The following is a 19430-nucleotide window of genomic DNA, read 5'->3' as shown; positions in this document are numbered from 1 at the left end:
TGAGAAAACTGAAGTCAAGCCCTCTATGTTCCCCCTACACCTTCCAAGGAAAGGAATTTCCTATATTACCTACCTATTATCATGAATGTGACCATCTACCCCATTTTGTGTCTTTAACAATTCCCTCTCTCCAACACCCAACTAATTACCAGAGCTTATTGATTTTTCTCCATCACTGTCAAATCTGTTTACTCTTCCCATACTCACTGCCATTGCCTTATTTCAGATTCTCATTTTTCTCCTGGAACTACCATTTCTTGGTGCACTCTCAGAATAGAAAGCTTTGGGGTGTCTGCCCAACCTGATGATTCACCTTACCCTGAACATTCCCTTTCCCCTACCAGTCATGTCTGACTAAATAATACCCTCGCCCCATCCCTGCCAGAGTTGATGGGACCAGTAAGGACATCTGACTCAAGCTTGGGCCAATCAGATTCTCTTTCCCTGGAAAGTATAAGTTCATGCAGGCAACTTAAACTGCATGTAACAAGTGAAAGTGAGAGCCATATGGTAACCATATGAAGTCACTAGAATGAATGAACAGCAAAAGTCCACCTGCAGAGAGAAAGTGAAGACCAAAGCAGGAAGGAGGGTGGGGGGCGGAAATCAGATGTAAGAGACAGAGACTCCTGAGAGGCTTCTTGTTCCACAGACCTTCCCCAAGGGTCAGCAGCGCTCCTGCTCTCAGGTTCCATGAGACACCACCACCCCCACCCCACACCTCATCTTTTCAACATTTTCCCTTTTGTCTTTCATCTAATTTAAGTAGCTAACTACTGTGTACCTATAGAAACTCTTGATTAATACATGGATTAACTAATTTCTCCTCACTGGGTCAGCTTTTCCATTTGTAAAACTAGAAGACTGACTTAGATGAACTCTATGAAGGCAGTAAGTATTAAAACACTATAATTTTTAGGTAGTCTGTGTTATTTCTACATTCAGTGTATGTGCAAAATGATGGTCACCACTTGCCCAATAATCAAGTTTTTAAAAGATGCTGAGTTTAAAAACAAATTAATATAAAGAATCTATTTTTACTTAAAGTGTTTTATTTACATTAATTTTCAACCCATTTACCATAAATGTACATTTTTAAATTACATCCTTTTTTAAAGCCCTGAATTAAAACATTTCTCTGCAATTTAGATTTGTCACTCTGGAGGTGAGTCAGTCCATTTTCAAATATTTAGAGAATAAACATATTTAGAGAATGTTTTTTGCTATTCATTCTTGCATTACTGCAGAAAAAAATAGATTCACTTTACAATGCCACGCTGAATGTAGTGCACTGTTTAAAAAAACAAAACAAAACCTTTTGTCCTCTCAAGAGGCTCTAGATAAATTAATAGTCCATGATTAACTATCCAATATACAAAGTACGTATTACATCACTGAAGAAGTACTTGGTAAATAGCTAAATGCTGATAAGAGGTTGATTCGGTAGGCCTAGGTGGGGCCCTGCGATTTTTTTTTTTTTTTTAAGCCTCCCAGACACTATAGATCATCTACTAGTTTGGGGAATCACTACCCCAGGATCAGGGGCATTTCAGAGCTTTTTGAAGTAAAAAAATAAAACCTGCAGTATACTGAGAACACTTAGAATAGAATCAGAGTCTCTTTTTATATTAAAAACCTATGTGACTAAAATGAATAAACCCTGCCAGTGGTTTAGGGGTGAGAGAGATGATAAGGAAACTTGATCATGTTGGCTATCTGTGTCTAAGGAAGAAAGCCAATGACTTTGCAAACTCCTATTCTCCTGGAAAGATCTGCCACTGGGAAAAATAAAGTATACCAGCATCTACATTTTAAATGGCTTTTCTAGATCTTACAAAGAAACCTCTTTGCCAGATGTCTGCTCAAGCTCAAGTGTGAATGCTTAGGAAAGTTGGGGGAAAAAGAAAGGATATCTCAAGGTTGTTAAAGAAACGGGTCCAACAAGAAGTGGCGGTCAAAGTAAAGAGAAGAGGCAGGCTCAGTGTGGAAATAAGTCTTTCTGCTCCGAAGTCTATGCAAACTCACAGAAGAGAATGTCAATGTCTAGCCCCTTAAAACTATTCCCTGCTGCTCTGAGGACTGTGCTGGAAGTTAAGATACCAGTGGGAGGCCCAAATAACACCCAAAGAACTGTACTGTCCATGTATTGTGCAGTTATGTCACTGCCATTGCCACAGAACTCTTGGTAACATTTCAAAGAAATCTTCACATAAGATACCAAGGGATAACAGAATGAACAATGGGCCAAGAATCAGGAGACTTAGTTCTGGCCCAAGTTCCACAAATGACAATCTATGACCTTGAGCAAGTCACTACGCTTTTCTGGGTTTCCATTTCCTTATCTGCAAAATGAAAGTGTGGCACTGAATTAAAGGGACAGAAAAATCTCCAACCTTTGGGGCAGGGTATGTGCTATATTTTGGTGATTCTTTAGGGATACGAAACACACCAACAACCTCCTAAATTCTATGCAGGAATATGAATGATCATTTCTTTAAAAGACATTGCTTTCATACTGGAGGGTAGGCGGTGGGCAATAGATGGAAATTAAAAGAAGCTCTCTGAAAGATGAGAATAGGGGAAGGAATAAGCAAAACATTACTTCCTGTGGGAAGTTCACTCTTATTATATCAATTACTTGCTGATTTTCCTGATACAGGCATGTCTCAGAGATACAGCGGGTTTGATTCCAGACCACATGGCAATAAAGCAAGTCATAATTCTTTTGCTGGTCTTGCCTTCAATTTGTAAAAATTCTCAATGTCTGTGAAGCACAATACAATGAGGTAGGCCCATATAGGCAAATTTTCAAAACCTGAAGGCAAAGAGACTTTCTGTTACAGATCCTCCTAAAGAATGTTTAGAAAGTTTGCTATTTTCCTTGAAAGTCATTCACTGTATGTCTAGTGTACCAGCAGTGTATCAGTATCCTCCTGGGTCTCAGCCTCATGGCTCACAGTCCAAAGATTCCTTTCCAGCTATGAGAAATACCCACAGCAGACCCAAAGACATACTCCCTCACCTGCCAGCTTCTTGATAGCTATACGATTTTTTTTCTCATCTGATTCATGGCCCTGAGTCCCTTCAGAGGCAACCCATCAAGTGCCCTGATCATAGTTGTTTGTGTTTCAATTCTATGCTGACTTAGGCCCACTTTTGTAGGCTTCTGGATTTAAAATTTCCTTCCATAGTACAAACCATTCATTAAAAAAACAAAGTAGATTCTCCACTCTTTCTCTGGGTGGAGAAAATGTCTCAGTTGGTTCTTCATGAAGATTTGGGGTTTCCGGCCATATTCTGATAGCCACCTTCACCCAGCTGCCCCTTCCCTGATACCGGGAGCCTCTCCTACAGAATAACTAACCTTCTGCTGCTCTGCATGCTACTGGGTCACATCTGCTTAGGAGCCCTCCAAGGCTGCTTCATCTCCCTCTCCCCACAACCTACCAATCTCCCTCAAGAAAGGCACTAAATGTTTCTAGTGTTATTTACCTACCACACACACACTGCTCCCTTAACAATCTAGCATCCTCCTTGAAAAATGCAATCAGGGAATCCTAACCAGGCAGGCGTGATTCCTAAGCAGATGGCAGGCCTCATAATTAGGTCATTACATAATACCTCTTCTCTAACCAGCTTCTCCACACTTCGCTCAGAGACTCTGCATTGAAGAGCTTTACGCTGTGGTTACTTTAATTATAATTCGCCCTTGAGAGCACAGTAATACCATGTTTTGATAAAAAAAAAAAGGAGAAGGGTGAGAGAGTGTTGGAGAAGTAAAACATAGAGGTTGCTTTTAGCTTCAGTCTTCAGTAGCCCAGACTTGTAAGGGTAACTTTCTGTCTTGGTGGTTGCCCAACCTGTCACACAAACTCATGCCGATCCTTGCTTCTGTTGTTTCCGTTACAGGACTCACATATAAATGTTATGTCACATGATTTGATTTCCACAGGATATTCCATCACATTTAGGTGTTACGTTAGGCTCTAAACAACTCATCACATAAATAAAGATTGTACAAGGTGTTCACATGCACAAGGGCAACTGCTGCCCTCAGTAAGACCCCAGGTCAGCACCAGATCAGGTTTAGTCTTTGATCTCCCTCAACCTCCAGCTCCAAGCACACAGAGATCTCATTTATATCCCCTCCACTCCCCAAAAATCTAAAGCCTTTCAACCCACTCCCAATGTAGCTTCCCTGCTCTGATCTTGCTTCTCTTGGAGTTATTCATGCTCCAAAAAAATCATTGTTCCCTTCACCCAACATCGAAACTGCCATTCTCATCAATCTGTTAGTTTTTAAGGAAGCTAGGGTCCCATACTTAGTATTGGTATGGATAGTCTACAGTGTGCAAGTCATTCACATACATGCTCTCATTTCCTCATTAGAGTAAGTTTTAATTATCACTTTGTAGATTCAAAATCTGAGGCCCAGATAAGTGTTACCAAAAAAGGAATGTACACAGAAATTCAAGCTACAATTCAAGATTCAAAGAAAAGATTATTTTATTAAAAGGAAGAATAAGTTATCTCTAATTGACATAAAATGTAATGGGAGATATTTCTGAGCTGGAGGTCCATCTCTCCACATCACTTCTGGCTTCTCAAGAACCTTGGCTTAGCATTTATGCTTTTGTCACCCTGAGCTTTCCAAGTTCTGACACTGGCCTGTAATAGTGGCTGTGTTGGTTCCTGGTTCCAATGAGCTAGCCTAGGAGATCAGTACCTACTCTCATCACAATTCTCAGACTGTGATACCTAATGCTACCTTCTCTAAGTCCTGTCCTAAGTCCTATATCTCTCCTGGATTGTTAAATCAAAGTTTTACTTTCTAAAACCTACTGAAGATATAAAAAATTAAACTTAAGAGTCACTTATCCAAAAAGTAGGTTTGAACTAAATCAAAAGCTTTACATATAACATGGCATATGGTACAGTCATGGGCTGCATAACGATGTTTCTGTTAACAACAGATAGCATGTATGACGGTGGTCCCATGAAATTATACAGAGCTGGAAAACTCCTATTGCTTAGTGACATCAAAGCCGTCATAAAGTCACAGCATAGGGCATTACTCATAAGTCTCTGGTGATGCTGATATAAATAAACCTACGGCGCTGCTAGTCATAAAGTACAGCACATACAAATACAGTAGTAGGCTACACCATCTGGGTTTGTGTAAGTACACTCTATGATGTTCACACAAGGACAAAATCTCCTAATGACACATTTCTCAAAATGTATCCCAATCCTTAAGCAGCGCATGGCTGTACAAGGAAAAGAACATGACTTTTAGATAAGAAGGTTCTATGGTTAGATTTCTAGCAACAAAATTTACTTGTTTATGTAACCTTAAGAAAGTTACTTAATATCTCTAAGCTTCAGTTACTATCCATATTTTGCAGATATGGAAACTTTATCCTCCAAGACTATTGAGAAGCATTAAAGAAAAAAACGTACAAAAAAGGGCCTAGGACAGTGCTGGGCATACACTGCCCTCCTCCTTCCCTATGCAGTGATTGGAGGGACGTGCTCCTCCCTTCTGCTGCATTTACTGTTCTTAACAGATCTGGAAAGACTCTGAAAAATATGCAGCCCACAAAAACACTGTGGGATGAGTCAGAGGACTGAACTAATTAGAAAGCACAGCAAAGAGCTCCGGATGACCACCAGTAGGGCAGGTTTTGTCTAAGCATTGCAATTCTAAAATAATCATTGGGTAGCTTTTTAGGCCTTTCCAGGTGAGATGCTTAAAAATGAACTGAGAACAAAGCAGTGAACTGAAAAGCTGGGAGCCTGTGAACCTAAGGCAAAATGGATGGTTGAATACCAGGCTGGTAATGAGGCAGAAAGACAGGCAGGAGACTTCTGAAATGGGGAAGCCCAGGGGCTTTGGAGGCCACTCACCACAGTGTTAACAGAAACCATTTACACAGCTTACGGGATGTCAAAGAAGGCCTGGCAATGATAACATTCAAAAGGTTTTATAATACCAGTGAAGTTGGGAAGTATGGGTTCCAACTGTGGCTTTGCATTAACTATATGGTCGTCAGCTAAAAACTCTTCAAAGGCAAGAAAAACATTTTTTTTTTTTTTTTTGCATTTTCTGAATCGCCCAGAGTAACAAATAGTCAATACTGGGTAAGTGCAGGACTGAATGAAGAAGGAATATCTGACTTCTGAGATCTTGGGACCTCAGTTTTCTCTCACAGGAGGGTTAGAAATATCTGTAGGGCCACTCCAGGGCTCACATCCATTCCATCATTCTCTATACATAGACATTCTCAATCCTAACAACTAAGAATCATCTTGGAAGTCCCAGCCTCACATCCAGAACCCAGTTAGATTCAGAATTCTTGGGGTGGTGGGTTTGTTTTTTCTTTTTATAAATCTTCACAGGTGATCCTAATAGACATCCCATGTTGAGAATGCCCATGCTTTCAAATACAGCAATCTGTATGAAACAAGGGACCTGAAGCTGTCTTTCTACATCACTGCCTTGCTGCCAAAATCGAAGTTTTTTTTTTTTTTTTTTTTTTTACACCTACAGCACCTGGTCTTCCTAGGTGGTCTCCCATCCAAGTACTAACCAGGCCTTGACTCTCTTAGCTTCCGAGATCAGACGGGATCGGGCGTGTTCAGGGTAGCATGGCCGTAGAGCTTTCATTTTCTAAAGCAAGCCTGCCTCATTCTAAGGAGCAGGGGTTTGGAGTTAGATCCGGGTTCAAATCCCATGCAAACACTCCAGAGTAATGCGACCTCAGCTAATTTATAAAATGAGGAACCACTGGCTACTCCACAGAGGTGTTATGAAAACTGTATGAGATAGCATCATAAAGCACCTGGCACACAGCTAACCACGGAAGGAGTCAACAAATGCTCACCTCCATTTCCCCTCATCTCTTCCTTCTTAAGCAATTCCATTAGGTGATGTCTGATATCACCTGCAGCTTTGTAAAACTAAACTCTGGTTATAGGAACTTTTGATGATATAAAATCTCCATTTTCAGTATGTCATGAGCATCGGCTTCTCTATCCCTTATATTAAGAGGGAAGACGAAACCTAACCTATTCTTAACTAATGACTCTATGTGTTATAATGGTTTGTTGTCAGCGATAGATGGCTTCAGATGATGCAAGTATCCCAAAATTCTACCTTCTGAATGGTCAAAGCGAGGCCCAGTCCTGGGTGCCTGTGGCATCCGAGCATATATGGAACCATCCCCGGTAATTCTGTGACTCCTCAGTTCTGCCCTTTGTTTTACACTTGCTACCACAGCTATGTGCTCTTTTTCCCTGCAGGTTTTTATTATGCTTCCATCAAACAGCCTGGTTTTATCGAGTTCTTGTATGTTATATTTATCAAATGGCACATCTGATCTGTGAATCCAGGTTTTCTATTGTTAGGACTATCCCAGTACATAAGTTTGAGAATATCTGATAAAGAGCTCAACCTGGATCCTCCAGCAGAATAAATGAAAGAACTACTACTAAAAATACAGCCTCTGATTTTCAAAAGCACTTTCGTTGCTTTTTAGACATCTTTTAGAAAAGGTGGAATCAGTCTTGAGAGACATACAAACAATATGCTCAAATAGTACATATGAATTCAGTCTTCTTTTGTAGTCTAATCACAAAGTAACCACCAGTCTCATTTGGGGTTAAGGGTCAGAGTACAGATGAGAAACTAGGATTTTCACTGAATGCCTTGGAGGTGGGGGACACAGATGGATCAGATTGGACAGAAACTGAATAGTCCGTAGACCGGGGAACAAGGCGATTTGTCCAAGTCAGGAAATAGAGCACAGACAAGCAGCAGACTGTATGCTGGACAGAGTGGAGAATACAATTAATGAACTCTGAAACTGGCTAGTGGTAAAGCACTGAGGTACAGAGTCAAGACCTAGAAAAAAGATCAGCAGGAAAAGGAGACCTAGAGAATGTGAATGGAAGAGATGCAATATTCCAGCTAAAAGAAGGTAAAGGAGTATTGCATCTAAGAAACCGACACAAGTGTCCTTCAAAGCAGAGAGCAATCACGAGGCATGACCTGCCTCAAACGTTCAGGTACACATGCAGAGCACCTGTATGAGGCAGTTCGGGCAAGGGAAGTTAGCAGCTCCTATTTTGCTTCAAGGTAGCTTCCATTTTATCTCTACAGAAGAAAGTTAAGCAGTATGATTAAAAGAAAACATGGTCCAACTGGTTCCAATAAAATAATCTACAGAAGCTAACTCTGCCAAGCCAGGGGAGTAAGTCAAAACCTCTATATGACTATGCTCAATGCATGAGACAGACAACAACGAAGGTCAGACATACAGACAAACTGGGAGCTTCATCCCCCATTCTATGAGTTTATATACACCAGCAGAGTTATTCTCTGCAGTTTCCATGCTGGACGAGACACAGGAACTTCCTGATCACTTAAGTGCATACTGGAGCCTGTCCCTAAAACACCCACTTTTAGCTGCTTGTATCACAAAGCTGTATTAGTAGTAGCAGAAATGCTAAGGATTAAAGCAGAAGACATCAGAGACTTTGGTCAGCAAAGGTGCCTAAGAGCAGGAAAGAGCACACATTCCAAGAAGGCTATATAGAGAAACTGTTGTATAATCAGAGTCCGTATATCCACTCTCAGACTGCTATTCTGCAGTGTCTGTCCTTGAGCCAGAGCAGGAATGATTCAGCATAAGCCATCCCCACTAACCTTGTACACATCTAGCAGGCTTAAATGTCTCAGTACTTTAACTGGCAACACTAAGATTCTGTACATTGCAAATATAATAACAAATCAAAACAGTTTTTAGGTTTGCTCAATTTTTCTAGTTAGGAATCCCCATACTTAATGGGAACGGGTACTACTCTTGGCTTAACCACCTATTAATTGGATAATGCTGGAAAGACTTCTCTAAAGCCCCATTTTCAGTTGTAAAATGGATATAATTATATCTATCCTAATAACCTTCAAGTTAGTAGGAAGGTCAAATGAGATAAAGTATAAAAAGGACTTAATTATAGTATAAAAATGTGATGTCCCATCAAATCTCCACTCCTATCTTCCCAAAAAAACACAATTTGTTGGAAAGATAAGACATGAAACGATGAGAAAAAAAGGTAAGCCTATGGGGATGTGGTTCCATAGTGTAGCAGTTGGCACGTCTGCTTTACACACAGAAGGTCCTGGATCCATGCCCCAGTGGCGCCACGGTCCGTGGTCTACGGCCATGCCACCCTGAACAAGCCCGATGTCTGATCGTGGAAGCTAAGCAGGGTCGGGCCTGGATGGGAGACTACCTAGGAAGACCAGGTGCTGTAATAAATAAGCATAAATAATAATAAATGATTTTTTTAAAATTTAAGGCTACAGAAAGACAAATGTTAGCTGGAATTGGTGGGGAAAGTTTCTTGGGACATATGGAATTTTGGATGGATTCTGAAGGACTGATAAGGTTTGGAAAGGCAAATCCATTTTGTATATCCAGATTTTATAGAGCATTTACTTTAACTGTACTTAGCATACTTATAGTTAAGAAGTTAACATAAATATCACAGAAATTTTATTACTCTCAATGACTTTGAGAAATAGGTAAATTTAAGGTATAAGGTAGATAAAGGACTCCATTCAAAAGATTACATCAGCAAAGCAAAAAATGAAGCCCTGTTCAGCACCCTATGTTAGATGGCTCAATTTAAGCGTAAAATAACTGGAAATCAATAAAAACCAGTAAAGTCTACTGATATCCAGGACACCACTTTGATCCCACAGATTGCTATTCCATGCAATCTCTGTGCGAATGGCTAAGAGATTTTGCCATTTGCCACCAAGGTACAGAAGTGTCATTCCTAAAACTCAAGGTGAACCAAGGGAGAAGAAATAAGACCATGTTAAATGGCATAAATCACTTTATTCTGGAACCAAGAGAATTAACATGGGTTCTATATTTCAAACCACAATGACCACAGACAGTCTAATGGAGCTTAAATAGGAACGTTGGGGCAGGATGTCATCAAGAGATCTGCTGACATTTTTCCCTAATATTTTATTAATAACTTCCAGTTACCTTTTCCTGGTTCTCTTACTCCACAGAGAGGCAGTAAGGTGGGGAAGTAAAGCAGAGGAACCAAGTGACTTGTGGAATCCACAAACTGCAACAAAAGAAAGACAACTTCTCCAATTGTCAAGAAATGGTCCACCAGGAAATTCTACCAACCAATTAAATGGTCTCACGTTCTGCCAGTGTTTCTTACTGGGTAGTGCCTAAAACCCCTTCAAGATGTCACACCACCGTTTCTCAAAACAGGGAAATTTTGCCCCCGTCCCCCAGAGTGGACGTTTGGTGATATCTGGAGACATTTTTGGTTGTCATAACTTTGGAGGGTAGGAGGGGCAACAAGTGGGTAGAGACCAGGGGTGCTGCTGACATCCTACAATGCACAGGACAGCACCCCACAACAGAAAATTATCCAGCCCTAAATGTCAATAGTGTTGAGTTTGAAAAACACTGCTCCAGGCAATAATCTATAACATACATACCCCAGGGTCATGTGAAAACATATCTGTTAACTTGTAAATGTTGACAATGATTGTGACAGGTAGGTAGTAACTATTCATAAGAACAAAACATATATCTTTTTTAAAAAATCCATCATAGAATTTCTACAATGTGTAACATAAATAGGTGCATTCAAGTGCTTTTAAGGATTATAGGCACTTCTGAATGGGGACAGATGACAGAATTTGCTTCTCCTTCAAAAGTTTGTGTATTCCTCTATCAAGAGTTTGAACACAGAATTCATAGTGGTGTGTATGAAAACAAAATTGTGAACTGTTTACAATGAAAAACATGATAAACTGTGATACTATTTAATAATGAGCATATAGATAATAACTTAGTAACAGTTCATTTACACTACATCACTGAAAAATGAGTTGAGTTTGTCAGCCCGCCCTTTCAAAGAATGTCAACATATTTCGATTTTAATTATTTTGATGAAATTCTTTTTCAAATGTATTATTTGAACCTATTTTGAAAGTTTAAACCAATGAAATTCAGCCAGAAGACAAAATAAAGGGAAAAATACTGAAAATGTTCATACTAAATTTTCATTACTTACAGATGATATAACTGTCTACCTGGAAAACTCAAGACAATTAGCTTAAAATAACTAATTGCTGAAATGTAGAGCAACAAAACGTTTCCTACACTACTTGCAGGAATGTAAAATTGTACAACTTTATAAAAAGAAAACTTTTTCCAAAGTTAAGCATACATTTACCATATAAACCAGCAATTCCACTCTTAGAGAAGTGAAACAAACATCCACACACAGACTTGCAGAAGAATGTGAACAGCCAAAACTGGAAAAATTCAACTGTCCTTCAAAAGATGAATGGATAAACAAATTATGGAATATCTATAAAGTACAATACCATGTAGAAATAAGAAGGTATGAACTACCTTCATACTGATACAACAAACATGGACGAATCTCAAAAACATTGTTTTAAAGCAGCAAGAAAGAATAAAAGAACACACACTACACAATTAAAATGTAGAGACTATCAGACTGCATAAAAAATAAAGATCCAACTATGTGCTACCTATAAGAAACCCACTTTAAACAGAAAGATACAAATAGGTTAAAGTAAAAGGATGGGGAAAAGATATGCCACGCTAGCATTGATCACAGAAAACAGCAGTGACTATACTAATATCAAAGTAGATTTCAGAGAAAAGAATATTACTGGGTCAATTCATCAAGAACACATAAAACTCTTAAATGTCTACAAACCTAATAAGCTTCAAGTACATGAAGCAAAAACGTTGACATTCTCCTTGTGGATTTGCAAGGAGAAATGACAAATCCACAATAAGTTGAAGATTTTAATACCCCTCTCTCAATAATTGATAGAACAAGCAAACAGAAAACCAATAAGGCTATAAGAGACTTGAACAACACTACCAAGCAATTTGACCTAATTGACATTTACAAAACACTCAATTTAATGGCAGAATACACATTCTTTTCAAGTGCCTACAGACCAAGATATGGCATATTTTAAGCTATAAAACAATTCTCAATAAACTTAAGAGAATTTAAATCAAAGTATGTTCTCTGACTAAAATGATTTTAAATGGAACTGAATTAAAAATCAATAACAGAAAGATCTCAGGGAAAATGCGCAAATATTTAGAAACTAAATTCTTGTAAATAATCCTTGGGCTAAATGCAAAATCAAAAGGGAAACAGAAAGTACTCTGAGCTGAATAAAAATAAAATGAAAATTTCAATAGGCTGCTTTGTTTTTAAATAAAATTATTCTACCTTTCATCTAGGATGCACTGGAATACTGCTGCAGTCAAGATTGGGGAGCGGAGTAATGAAGGAATAAGGGGGAAGTTGATCCTACCAGATATTAAAATTTAACAACATATAATTTAGATGTAAAATTATAAAATGTTATTATTGTAAGGACAGAAAAATGTGAAGACCTCAAGAACATGTAAGAATTTAATATGTACTGGAATTACCCACTAAAAATTGTTAGTACTACTAATTAGTCATTTGGGGGAAAAAATTCAAGTCAATTCCCTCTATTACCCAAATATCAAAATAAACTCTAGACTGACTAATTAGTGGTCATAAACTCAAATGTCCTCAAGGACCATGTAGGGAGAATAAAATGTTCAAATCTAAATATGTAAGGTGTAAGACAAATGGGAGTTGTGAGAAATGAGGCAAGTTAGATGATATATCCCTTTTCAAAAAGGCATTTAATTACCTGTTCTGTACTCAACATTGGGATGTCCTCAGAACCTACTAGAATGTGTACTACTACTTCCCTCACTCATTAAATAGCTCCAGATTCTAATGCTTTTAACTCTTCTGGCAGCTTTTATGCTTCTCTCTTTAAATCAGTGGCTCCTGTCATTTCTCACTACTGTCAGAATAGTGTCTCTCTCCATTTTAATTTATTCCTTTTAATTTAGTAGTAAACCAAAGTGTAAAGGCTCATTAATAAAAAATGGAAAGAATAAAAAGCCTGAGAGAAGACAAAGGGTCTCTTCTAAGGTACAAATTAGAATGAGCTCTGCCACCCAAAAAATTTTTTTGGGAAAGGGAGGTGGGGTGGTGGTACTTTCTAAATTCAAGTCTGTTTTAGCACAGACATTTGACTGCCCTCTACCATGACACACATGCACAATCACATTCACAAGTAAGACATACATCCCTGGACATTCACTGGCTCATGTAAGGACTAGTTCAAGTAGGAGCACTCCTACTGTAGGCTGTCATTTCTAAGAGTAAGAGCTGTTCCTCCACACTGTCCTTTGACAAGAAAAGTCAAAATTTGAGGGAGAGTCAGGTTATTGTGGGGATAAGTTGGAATTTATTCATGTGTTTATATATGAATGTATTTCAAATAAATGATTAAATTCCATGATTTATATTTAATAACATGACAGAAGTATGTGGTGACATCATAGAAGAGAGCTGTGTTTTCAGGGTCACAACTATCAGTAATGTGACTGCTGAATAAGTGGCACACTATCATGTCCAATTACTGTAATATCTCAACTCACTGATGTCTATTGAATAGAAGTCACCAGCTTTCCCCAAAAGGACTGTGGTGAGGTCAGAAACTTAGAAATACTGAGAAACTGTGCTCTAGAAAAAGGGCAAGGAAACTGTTGAAAAAGAAGGGGGGAGGGGAGAAGCTTCCCTGTATCAATATTGACCCAAAGAAGCCAACTTTCTTTGTTCCAACTTGCCAGCTAACTCTAGTTCAACTAAAAAATTGGAAAGCACTATAACCAGAGACAAGAAGCAAAGACATGGCTATTCTGAATGCCTGCAAATTAGCACAGAGGCAGCTAGCATGTGGCTTACATATGTTCCTGGTGCTTGAAATCGGCCAAAAGAAAGTCCCACTATTACCTCCCCACCTACTCTCAGCTTCTGGTTGAGCCATTTATGAGAAAGGGTGGATTCTTATCTTTGTGTAGAGTATGCACATTCTTACCTATGTGCTTCTTCTCATGACATCCCTACCAATCTATCAATCAAGGCTCATTTCCCCCAAAAAAGTCCTTAATTTTTTTTTTTTTTTTGCTTCTTTCAGCTCTCCTTTCTTTAACTTCTATAGCATCTAATCATAAGAACTGGTAATTAATTACATACCACTTTGTATTTTTAAAGTTTCTTCATATTATACATAGTTCTTGACTCTAACATATTAAAAACTGGCTTCTGTGATTCGTATAACAACTGCAGCATTACCAAAGCACAGGATATGTAACTGTGACTCAGTAGACAGTTGTCATATTAGATGGGTCTGGTAGCCAGAGCAATGCCTGTTCACAAATGATTCAACCCAGAGGCAGTTTACTCTGACCTCTAGCATTTTAATTAGAAGCAAAATAAGGGGTCAAAAGGTCAAAGACAGAAGAGAGTTAGAGGCCAAAGACCAAACGGCACTTGTGACCAGAATAAACTGGTTGGATGGATCTTGGGCCCTGTGTAACCAAACTAAGAACCCGAAGGTTGTAGCATACAATCCCTATTCTCAAGAATCACTAACTAAAGTTAAATTAACATATGTAAATATAAAATTCGAAGGTCACAGACAATGGTTAAAAATACTATGTGGCTGACCTGCCTGATAGGCTGAATACCTCACTTTCTCCTGGCTTCACTTTAGTGCCAGGGAAGTAAAGGTCTGCATTCACTTTGAGCATCCTTGCTTGTTGCCTCCAAAGATGTGGTGCATGCTAAAATTACTGAGTGAAAGTTTGATGAGAAACAGGATATTTATGTAGTCTCGAAGTATGATCCCACGAATAGTTATTAATTACAAAGTAAAAAATAGTAACTTTACAGTAGAGAAGCCTAGCAGATACCTTTTAACCAGGTGATTAAAATTAATCACCAGTGATAGCACAAATAAACATCATGTTCTTCTTGATATGCTGCACTGAGTATTCACTACAGTATTCCAGCCAAAAACACAGAACCTGTATCTAATCATAGGAAACATCAGACTCACCAAATTAAGGGATATCCTGCAAAAAAGAACTAGTTTGTACTCTTTAAAAATGTCAAGGTCATGGAAGACAAAGCGAGATTAAAGAGCTATTCCAGATTAAAGGAGATTTAGAAGACATGACAACTAAATACAATGTTTGATCCTGGATTAGATCCTGGACTGGGGGAAAACGTTTTTTCTTTTGTTGGTGGGACAACTGGTAAAATCTGAATAATTATATAACAGTATTATATCAAAGTTAATTCCCTAATTTTGACAAGTATACAGTGGTTTTGTTCTTTCTAAAGGAAATACACACTGAAGTACTTAGGGGAAAGAGGACATTATATCTATAACTGTCAAATGGTTTAGAAAAAAAATATGTGTACATAGAATGAAAAGCTAATGTAGCAAAATGTCAGCCTTTGGTGAATTTGGGTAAAGAGTACATGGAAATTTTTGTGCTATTTTTGAACTGTTTCTATAACTGAATTATTTCAAACTTTAAACTTTAATTTAAAAAAAAAAAAAAGATGAGTTAATAATGACTGGGCTTTCTGGCCACAGAGACCCAGGGTTCCAAGACTGGCCTTTCTCCTTTGATGTGGCTGCAATGATGAACTAGATGAGCACGGAATTTGGAGTTATGTAGATCTGGGCTCTAATCACTGCCTCACACAAACTAAACTCACAATAAATGATGATCTTATTTCAAATTTTAAAAAATATATGAAAAGCTTCCACATTTATTTTATAGGAGCAAGTAAGTAATTTTATGGACAAGAAGTACAGCTAATACTAAACTCAGACATTCAGTAGAGGAAAAAGAAAACTATAGATTATCCCATTTATGAATAAAGATGCAGATATTCAATAAAATACTAGCAAATTGAATCCGGCAGCAGATTAAAAGAAATATAAACCATAGCAAACTGAAGTTAGTTCAGAAAGGTAAGGATAAATGGATATATGAATATCAAGAAATCCATTAAAATAATTTATCAGTACAGAAATAAAAAAAATACTTATAAGTTCAATAAAGAGACATTTTCAATATCTAAACACCTTTTCCCAATTTTTAAGTGTTTATTTTGTCAGTGGGAATAGTTGTAAATTTTCTGATTATAAAAAAAAAAATTATGATCATTATGAAATTTTTCAAATAATGCAAAAGTGGGTGGAGTAGAAAGTCTCCTGAATCAACCATGATAATGTGGAATAATCAGTCTTTCCAGTCTGTGAAAGCAAATTTATAAGTAGATAGAAAGCAAGCCAGGAAAGGAAGAAAAAGAGAGAGGAGAGAAATCCCATTCTGAGAATGAAAGGTGGTCTCTGCCTCCACTGATTACTCTATTAGAATTGAGGGCTCTCAAAAAGCATACCACTGATACAAGGGGTCCATGTGGAGTCTCCCTCTCCATCAACTTCCCCCTTCCTGCCTAACCAGTCACCATTAATCCAGAAGGTAGCAAATCTACCTGTGAGTCACTTCAGAGAAGCTCTCATTACATATAGGTCCTCAGCACTCGGATACTATCCATCCTCAGTTAACAATGGATTCTGTGTAGAAAGATAGGAGGATAAAAAAAAAGTAAAAAAATTTAAAAGAAAGAATATTTAGGTGTAAAATTTTAAAGTAAAGATGGGGAAATTAAAAGAATTAAGAAGATCTTATACAGAAGAATCCAAGCTAAAATTGTCATCATCATCATCTGCTTTGGAGAGGACTATGTGTTGTAAAAAGCACATTATTCAGAGTACACTTGTGTTGCAATTCTCTGGTGTTTCAGGGGTTGGCAGTCATTTTTCAGAACTCAGACAACAGACAACATCATTCAAGTAATGTACAGAAGAGTAAGCAAGCAAGGAAGTGGGAGCTCCCTTTAATGAAGCTATTTTTTATCTGTGGCCAGATAACAAGGCATTTTCCAATAATAAATGGCACAGAATCCAAAAGGAAGCATACCCACTTCCACTTCAAAATAACTGGCCCTGTAAAAGGTAAAGAGCCTTCTAAAACCAGGGAAGTTAAACAGTCTGATCTCATCCCTTCAGAACAACCAGAGCTCAAGGTTACAGTAACCCAACTCCCCAGTATTATTTTGACCAACTTCAGAAAAACAAAAGCTGCCTTTGATGCACTTCAGTGCCCAGCTACTTCACCAGAGAATCAGCTATTAAAAATTAATCAGGCTGACAAGGCACCATTCAATGTCAGACAGCTCTACATATGAGATGGAGCTCAGGTGGACTTAGACTGAATGCTGATCTTTTGTTGTCACGTACTTCTACAATTTAGATGATGGCCTATTTCTTCTCACAGTATGTCTAATTCTGTTTGGTCAGCTCTGCTGTGACTGAGCAACCAAGCTTTTGTTTAGCCTCACTCGTTTCTTGGTTCTTCTACTCTCCATCTGCTCATCTCCTTCCCCTGGGCTCACCACTTCCAAATGCAGGTTGCTTACTCACCTTCTTCTCTTTTTGCCCTACTACAATATCCATGGACAAAATTCATAAGCTAGCAAAGTCTTAGCCATCACCTCTATTCTGAAGTAGGCATTTACAGGAGTGGAATTTCACTAGATGGAGAAGGGAGAGGGACATTCCAGGCCAAGGCACAGACAAAAAAACATGCTGAGGATGGATGACTGAGAAAGCGGCATGTGGTCCAGTGTGGATGCAGAATAAGTTCCAATACATCTCTAACTTGTGGGCTCTGCTGCTCTCGAGCTCCACACACCAACCTCACACTAGGCTCTCCACATGAGCTCTTCAGATACCCTAAACCTAACATATTCTGGCCCAAACCTATCCCTTCTTATACTCTAAATTTTGGCTAACAGAGCCACCATGCATCCCGTCGAGCTCAAAATCTCTGTCTAAACATACTATTAACAATTTGCATCAATACTATTCCAAAACGGTCTGAATCCACTCCCTACTCCTCAATTCCTACCACCACTAATTTTACCTATTCTCACCTGGACTATTGCATAATCCCAGTATATGCTACCCAAACTCCCACTCCCTTTCCTCAGAGTCAGCCTAATCACTGTGTCACTCAGAAGCCTTCCCATCTCTAGCAATTTGTCCCCACTTTTCCCTGCTCCCATAGTGCTTTATACCTATCTTTACAAGTACAAAACCAGCACACAGTATGAGCAATATTTAAAACATGTCTGTCTCCTCCACTCAACAATTTCTCAAGGGTAGGCAATTTCTCAAGTTATGTTTTATAACTGCCCGAGCATCTCACAGTATCTGAACATAGCATTTCACAATAAAATACTGTTAAATAAATGAAAACCCTAATCAGTCTCCCTGCTCCATCTGCTCCTTCTTCAAGTTTTCCTTCTAATGCTTTTTCTAACTTTTTATTTTGAAATAATTATGGATTCACAGGAAGTTGGAAAAATAGTACAGAGAGGACCCATGTACCCTTCATCCAGTTTCCCCCGATGGTAACATTTTACATAACTATAGTACAATATCAAAACCAGGAAACTGATATTGGCACAACCTTCAGACCTTATTCGGATTTTGCCAATTTTACATGCACTTGTATGTATGTGTATGTGTAGGTATACTTCTTTGCAAACATCACATGTACGGATTAATGTAACTGCCACCACAATCAAGACACAGAATTGTTTCATCACCACAAACATCCCTTGCACTGTCCCTCTACAGTCAACTAATCTTCCTCCCTACAATTTCCCCACTCTCCACCATCCCTAATTCCTGGCAACAACTAATATGTTCTCGATCTCTATAACAGACACTTTTAACAGTGTTCCAATGCCTAGAGAATAAAATCTCAGTATGGCCTTCAAGGCCTTCACGATCTACTCTTCCAGCCTATTACTTCCCTTCATCCCCATACAGCAATACAAGACTGCTCTAGGAATATGTTTTGCACTTTTCTGCCTTTGTATCTTTGCTGGTGATGTTCTTACGTCTATTACATTCCTTCCCTGGATTTTCCACTCTGAAAAACCGTCTTTAAAGGCTCAGCTCAAATGTCATACTTATAAAAGGCTCTTCCTGACCTCTAACATCCCCGAGCGATTGGTTTTTCCCTTCTCTGTGATCCCTCTCTTTCAGCACTCAGATCACGAAATTATTGTGTGTCCATATCTTCCCTACTTTACTATGATCCAACTGAACAGGGATATGTTATTCAGTTTTGTCTTCACAAGACCCAGTGGTTTGGTTCAACACACTTTCACAAATCCTTCCTTCGTGCTACCTGTCATTAGTTGCACTTAGTGCTAGAGATGCAAAAACAAATGTGCTCAGTGCCTGGTTCACTGAGGATACATAACAAAAACTTCTTGAATGAATGAATAAATGGATGGATGAATCCTGAAAATCTGCCAAACATCTGAAAACATTTTTAAGA

General features: G+C 38.5%; 1 protein-coding gene and 1 pseudogene across 3 annotated transcripts in view; both read right to left on the bottom strand.

Annotated features, from left to right (window-relative positions):
• The window catches only part of AAK1 (AP2 associated kinase 1), a 150869-nt gene that overhangs the window by 104456 nt on the left and 26983 nt on the right, over positions 1–19430 (bottom strand). The window lies entirely within an intron of this gene.
• On the bottom strand, positions 6542–6660 carry LOC111743421 (annotated as a pseudogene).

The sequence above is a fragment of the Pteropus vampyrus genome, unplaced genomic scaffold, assembly GCF_000151845.1.
Source record: "Pteropus vampyrus isolate Shadow unplaced genomic scaffold, Pvam_2.0 Scaffold113, whole genome shotgun sequence".
Lineage (NCBI taxonomy): Eukaryota > Metazoa > Chordata > Mammalia > Chiroptera > Pteropodidae > Pteropus > Pteropus vampyrus.
The sequence above is the reverse complement of the archived record's forward strand: the minus strand, read 5'-3'. Positions and strand labels throughout refer to the sequence as shown.